The following is a 7,500-nucleotide window of genomic DNA, read 5'->3' as shown; positions in this document are numbered from 1 at the left end:
TTTTCTTTTTTTCATCTTCCCCATAATGAGGGACAACAGCCAGGTGTTTTTATGTTTCCAAATCTTTCAATTAATAAGAAAAATCTACTCAAGGAGTCTTGCCAGCCCTACTCCCAGAATTTAGAAGAAACTAACATAATTTTATTTCATTTCATATGTAAAGTATGTACAATGTTTGGCACATAGGAAGTTCTCAATTATTGGTAATTACAGTTTATACATCACTTAATGATAGGGATACATTCTAAGAAATGTGTCATTAGGCAATTTCATAGTTGTGTGAACATCGTAGAGTGTACTTACATAAGCCTAGATGGTGTAGCCTACTACACACCTAGGCTATATGGTACAGCCTATTGCTCCTAGGCTACAAACCTGCACAGAGTGTTACTGTAGGGAATACTGTAGGCATTTATAACCCAATGGTAAGTATTTGTGTATCTAAACATATCCAAACATAGAAAAGGTAAATTAAAACATGCAATATAAAAGATAAAAACTAGTACATCAGTATAGGGCACTAACACAAATGGAACATGCAGGACTGGAAGTTGGTGTGGGTAAGTCAATGAGTAGGTGGTGAGTGAATGTGAAGGCCTAGGATATCACTGTACACTCCTACAGACTGTACAAACACTATACTCTCAGGCTACACTAAATTTATTTTTAAAAGTAAGCAATTACACTACAATGTTATGAGAGCTATGATGTCAGTAAGTGATAGGAATTTTTCAGCTCTGATTATAATCTTATGTAACTAACATTGTATGTGCAATCTATCATTGACTGAAACAGCATGACTGTGTTTATTGTCCTAGAAGGTAACCAAAAGTACCATGAGGATACAAAGCATCCGAATAAAACCTACTTTCCTGGAGGCAAAATACCTGCCCTATTTATTAATAGTTTCTAGCACAATTTGAGTGGAGCTCTCAATGCAGTGTGGCAGACTCTGTATCCCTCATATAACATCTAGGTATATTTTATACATTGTTAGTCATGAATCACACTAACAATTATGTATATCAGAGCTCCCTGATAATCTGAACTTTTCAGGGCTTCTGACTAATACTAAAGTAGAATAGGTAAAACATGTTCGGCATGGAGAAAAACGAGATTGACACGAAAGGCCTTTGCCTAGTGATGTGTGTATCTTCACATCTACAATTTCCATGGAACTGTGGGCTGGTTGTAGAGGCAGCATCTTAGGGCTCTTCTACTGTTACAAAATAGGTTCTCACTCAAGACTTCAATCTAAATCTAGACCTTTTTGGCTGAGTAAAGCTGCTTCTTGACTTTCTGGGTCAAGCCTGTCCAGCCCCTTCACTTCTCTGAAATCCACAGGGATGAGAATCTCCCTGACTGGGTGGGGTGGTTGGGGGTGCTCTTTGGCTGAGTGGAGTCACTGCTTGATTTCCTGGGTCAAGTCTCAACACAATGAAGGCTGTGTATAAGAAGCCCACAGCTAACGATGTACTCAACAATAGAAAATTGAAAGCCTTTCCTCCAAGATCTGGAACAAAATAAGGATTCCCACTCTCACCACTTCTATTCACCATAGTATCAGAAGTTCTTGCCAGGAAGAAATAAAAGGTATTCAAATAGGAAAGAAGGAAGTGAAATTGTCACTGTTTGCTGATGACATGATCTTATATGTAGAAAACCCTACTGACCCCACCAAAAAACTCTTAAAACTAATAAACAAGTACAGTAAAGTTGCAGGATACAAAATCAACACACAAAAATCAGCAGCATTTCTATACACTAACAACAAACTATCTGAAAAAGAAATCAAGAGAACAATTCCATTCAAAATAGCTACAAAAAAATAAAATACTTGGGATTAAATTTAACCAAGGAGGTGAAAGACCTGTACACTGAAAACTATAAAACACTGATGAAAGAAATTGAAGAAGATACAAATAAATGGCAAGATATCTATGTTCATGGATTGAAATAATTAATATTGTTAAAGGTCTATGCTATCCAAAACAATGTACAGATTCAATGCAACACTTGTCAAAATTCCAACATCACTTTTCATAGAAATAGAAAAAATAATCCTAAAATTTATATGGAATCACAAAAAATTCCAAATAGCAATGGCAATCGTAAGCAAAATGAACAAAGCTGGAGATATCACATGACCTGATTTCAAACTGTACTACAAAGATATAGTAATTAAAACAGCATGATATTGGCAAAAATAAATAAATGGAACAGAATAGAATCCAGAAATGAACATACGCATGTACAGCCAACTGATTTTCAACAAAGGTGCCAAGCATATGCAATGGGAAAATGACAGTCCCTTTAATAAAGGGTATTGGGAACACTCGATTTCCACATGCAGAAGAATGAAATTGGTCCCTTATCTCACACCATATACAAAAATCAACTCTAAAAGGGATTAAAGATTTAAATGTAACACCTGAAACTCTAAAACTACTAGAATAAAACCTAGGAGGAAAAAAATCACGTGAAATTTATCTGGGCAATGAATTTTTGGGGGGGGATTTGACCCCAAAAGTATAAGCAGCAATAGCAAAAATAGACAAATGGAGTTACATCAAACTAAAACACTTCTGTGCAACAAAGGAAACAGTTAACAGTGTGCAGAGACAACCTATCGATTCGGAGAAAACATTTGCAAGTCATACATCTGTTAAAAAAGTTAACTTCCAAAGTATATAAGGAGCTCAAACAACTCAATAGCATGAAAACAAAAAATCCAATGAAAAAATGGGCCAGGGATCTGAATAGACTTTTCTCAAGAGACAACATACAAATGGCCAACAGACATATGAAAAAATGTTCAACACTGCTTATCATTAGAAAATGTAAATTAAAATTACAACAAGACATTATCTCACACTTGTCAGAATGGCTTTTATCAAAAAGAAAAAAAATAACAAATGTTGGAAAGAATGTGGAGAAAAGGAAATCCTTGTATACTATTAGTGGGAATGAAAATTAATACAGACATTATGGAAAACATTATGGAGGTTCCTCAAAAAACTAAAATTAGAATTACCATGTGATCCAACAATCCCACTCTAAGTATTCATGCCCGAATATTTGAAATCAGTTTCTCAAAGAAATATCTATACCCCCATATTCATTGCAGCACTATTCACACAAGTCAAGTTATGGAATCAACGTAAGTGTCCATCAACAGATGAATGGATAGATAAAATGTGGTATATATACACAATGGAATACTAATCAGCCTTAAAAAAGAAAGAAAATCTATCATTTGTGACAACATGGATGAAATTAGAGAACATTATGCTAAATGAAATAAGCCAGTCACAGAAAGACAAATACCATATGTTCTTACCTGTATGTGGAATCTAAACTAATCAAACTCATAGAAGCAGAGAGGAGAATGGTGACTACAGAGGCTAGGGTGGAGGGGAATGAGGAAATGATGGTCAAAGGGTATAAAATCTCCAACACAGAGAGTATTTTTTTTCTTTCTTTGAGTTCTATTGCATAGAATGGTGAATCTAGTTAATAATAAGAGTATGGCACATTTAAAAATTGCTAAGACAGTAAATTTCAAATGTTTCCACACACAAAAAAAGTTATCTGAGGTGATGGATATGTTAACTAGCTTGACTCAATTATTCCATATTGTATTTATAAACTATAACACCACTTTGTATACCATAAATTTATACAATTATAAATTGTCAGTTTACAATATGAATACATAAATCTAGACCTATGCCACATGTCTTCCTTTCCCCTCTGTATCTACTCTCTACCCTACCACCCTGTTCCCTGGCCCAGGACCTAACAGACATGGGTACATCCTTAAGCTCTTTGGTCCTGAGGCTTCCAATTGAATGTAGAATAACAATCGAAAGTCCCAACAGAAGTTCAAAAGGAAAAGAGTGAGATGGAGAGATTTGTTTCCCTGGCTCCCCCCCCGCCGTGAAGTCTCCTATGGTTGTCTGTGTCCTTGGCCCAAGATCACTGTTCCCTCAGAGCCCTCCATGAGACTTTTTCTGTTCCCTGTTCAGGCCTGGAGACAGGAACTACTCCACTGTTCTTACACTGTTAGCATCACACCACTGTAAATAGTGCCTTTGTAAATAACATTTCCTCAAATTCATTCCCACCTGTTATAAGGTCACAAGTTTAGGTGGAATATATTAGGTAATTCTCAGTTATTTTCATCTTAAATATTCCATCCAGAGTTTTAGAACTGGAAAAGATCATCTCAATGAAATCTTTATTTAACAAATGTTGGAACAGAGGCCCCAAAGAGGTTCGGTGATTTACCCAAGGCCATGCTACTTGGTGGGACAGCTGACCTTAACATGGATGACATTAGAGAACCTAAAGCCGAAACCTCTGAAACCCTAACCCAGTAGTCTTTCCACCCACACCTTTGTGAGCCTGGACAAAGGATTAGTATTTTCCTAGACAATAGCAGGTTTCTATCATCAATAATTACTCAAAATCAGAGCCACCTCCACTCATGTGATGGACTTCATCGTCCCCTCTTTTGTTCCTTCCTTTTCCCCTTTCTTTATCCCTCTCTCTTTTTCTTTCCAGTGCTCTCCCTCTGCCCTGGGAGAAGAATTAACGTTTATCTACTACTCATTATGCACCAGGCACCGTGAAATACATAAGTAACCTGTGCTAAATCATATGTTGTCTCATTTAACACTCCCAACAACTGTGAGTTATTAAACCAATGTTACATGTTAGGAAACTGAGGCTTGAATAATCCAAGTGTCCAAGGCAGCACAACTAACTATGCAAGGGATGAGCTTCAAGTCCAATAAGTCAACTCCAGAGTCTGTGCTCTCCACATGATGCCATGACGCATCCCGCATCCTGCGCCCCATGCCCAAAGGCCGTCCTCCCTCCCCAGTCCTCACTGGGCAACATTCCCCTGGCTTCAGATCAAAACTTAGCTATCTTACATATGATACTATTAACTGATAACAGAACACTAGTTGAATAATCACTAATAAACTAATTTAGAGAACTCAATTACTCATCTCTTCTTCAGGTTTTATGTTTTTTAAAGGATTCCTAGAGTCAAAATCTAAAATGGTCTCTTTACAGCTGTGGAAATAGTGAAATTGTAAGGGATATAATATATTGGCACCCATTCTTATTAGAGAAGACAAAAACAATACTGCTAACTTTTGCTGAAAAGAATTGCTTTAGCGGGAAGATAAGATCCCTCCTAACACATTCATTTATTGGAAGTCCACTCATCTACTCCCAAAGCATTGGTGGAAACTGGGAGAAATAAGCAAGTATGTTATTTAGAATCCAGATTCTGCAAATGGAGGGCCTCAAAACAAAGAACACTGTTTTTTGTTTTGAACAATGTGAGAAAGGAAAGTGAGGAGATAAGGTTTGTGACCAGCTTTCAGGTCAGAAAGGAGGATGGAGCTGAATTCGTAAGGAAAAGAATTACATCCCACTGCATTCATTTGTATGACTTACTTTTAGTACATTGAGTGATTGTTTTGCAGTTTTCTCTCTTTTGTCTTCTGCAAGCTTTAGGAGGGCAGGAACTATGCTTTATTTACCTTTGCATTTTTCCGCAGCCCAAAGCCAATGTCTTATACGTAGAAGATGCTCAATAAACGTTTTCACTGAATAAGCCCTCTGCCTTTTCAAGTGACTGACTTTAAAGAGCCTAATCCTAAATTTATACCCTGTGTTGTGCACATTTCAGAACTATATTTTGAAAATACGGGTGGAAATAAGATTTTTTTCCTCCTATAATGGGAGGATTTGGTAAAAAAAAAAAGTAATGAATATAAGTGAATATAAGTGTCAAAGTTCAGCAGTTCCTCAGCTCCCTTCTAGATGACTTTGACCTCTTTTACAAAAAAGAAACTGGACCTTTAGCTATTATTTCTTTTTGTTTTCAAATACTTTTAGTATAAAATGTATTTTTGAGGCACAATATTGTGAACTAAAATAAAATTTTAAGGCTCACCCCCCCACCGGCTGACTAAATGGACCCCCTCGTGACCAAAGAAATATCCTAAAACTAAATTGTCTGCCAAGAGGAAAGAGGTCAGACATGCCTTATCATTCCCCCCTCCCTTCTTGGGGACATCCTTTGTAACCCATTAGCAGGCCTAAGGGTATGTAAGACAAACCTGCAGGTCCTCAATTTACACAACAAATCTATGTCCAGTGGCTTATTTCTGATAAACAGCTCGTTATGTTGAAACATTCCAAGTCTTTAGACAAAGCTTCATGTCTTTAACCAATTACAAGCCAAGGAATCTTTAAACCCACCTATAACCTGTTAGCCCCCCACTTCGAGATGGCCCACCTTTTTGGGCCAAACCAATGTATGCCTCCCACGTATTGATTTATGACTTCACCTGTAACCCCTGTCTCCCTGAAATGTATAAAACCAAACTGTAACCCAACCTCACTGAGTCCACTTGCTCAAGACCTCTTGGGTGTGGCTCCAGGTCATGGTCCTCAAATCTGGCTCAGAGTAAATCTCTTTAAAATTACTTTACAGAGTTTGGTCTTTTTTTCCGTTGACAATATTATTCTTTATGCATTCAGATGAACTGTATGTTAGCTACAAAAGGGTTCCTTGGGCTGCTATGAGGTCATTGTATATACCTGCACATTCCAAGTAGATTTTCAACACAGTGGATATTAACAGCTGTTCTCAGAAGCAGTCCTGTTTATGGTGCATTTTTTTCTGATTTTTATAGAATTTTGTTTTCTTCTTTTGAACTGTATTTACAATAGTACCTTCAATGGTTGACAAATTAAGGAGGAAATTTAGGACTGAAATTATTTATAGTTTGTTTTTCAGGAAACAAAAATCAATAAAGAATGGGGCCAATTTCAACACACAAACAGTTAATGATGTCATCTTTCTAAACAGCACAAATACATTCTAAATCATTACCTAGCTCTTCAGAAATAAGAGTCTGTGAGTCAGTTGTTTTTTTGCGTTTTTATCTTTTCCTATATTTTTACTACCAGTTTGAATAAGCATAGATGATAGTTTTTAAGCTCTGTATTTCAACTACTCAGGTGTTAAAGGCAGTCTGTACTGTATCTTACTTTGTTGAGCCCATTGTGTCAAAAACAAGATTCCTTTGTGGATGCCGTAAAGTATAGTAAAATAGGGTACCGGAAGATTAGTGAGTTATGCTGAACAAAGCATGGTTCTGATATGCCTTGTGGCCTCTTTGAAGTTAGGAATCAGAACCGGTTTCCTACAAACAGTAGGCTACATTCAATGAGATGATGTTCAAACATTTGCTACATGTAAGAGCTCCAATTCATAATAGCGATTGAAAACGTGGCCCTGGCAAATGGAAGGGCTCACCACCCACTCCCTTGCAGCTTGTAGGTCACTGTAAGCCACTATGATGACTCAGCTGGGTTCCAGATGTCATTTCTTCTCTCACTGGCTAGAATCAGGGCACCCAACTTTTCTTTTTTCTGTAACTCTAAATTGGACAGCGGGGAGGCTTTGTC

Source organism: Propithecus coquereli, unplaced genomic scaffold (genome assembly GCF_000956105.1).
Source record: "Propithecus coquereli isolate 6110/MARCELLA unplaced genomic scaffold, Pcoq_1.0 Scaffold78, whole genome shotgun sequence".
NCBI lineage: Eukaryota > Metazoa > Chordata > Mammalia > Primates > Indriidae > Propithecus > Propithecus coquereli.
This window is presented reverse-complemented; position numbering follows the sequence as displayed.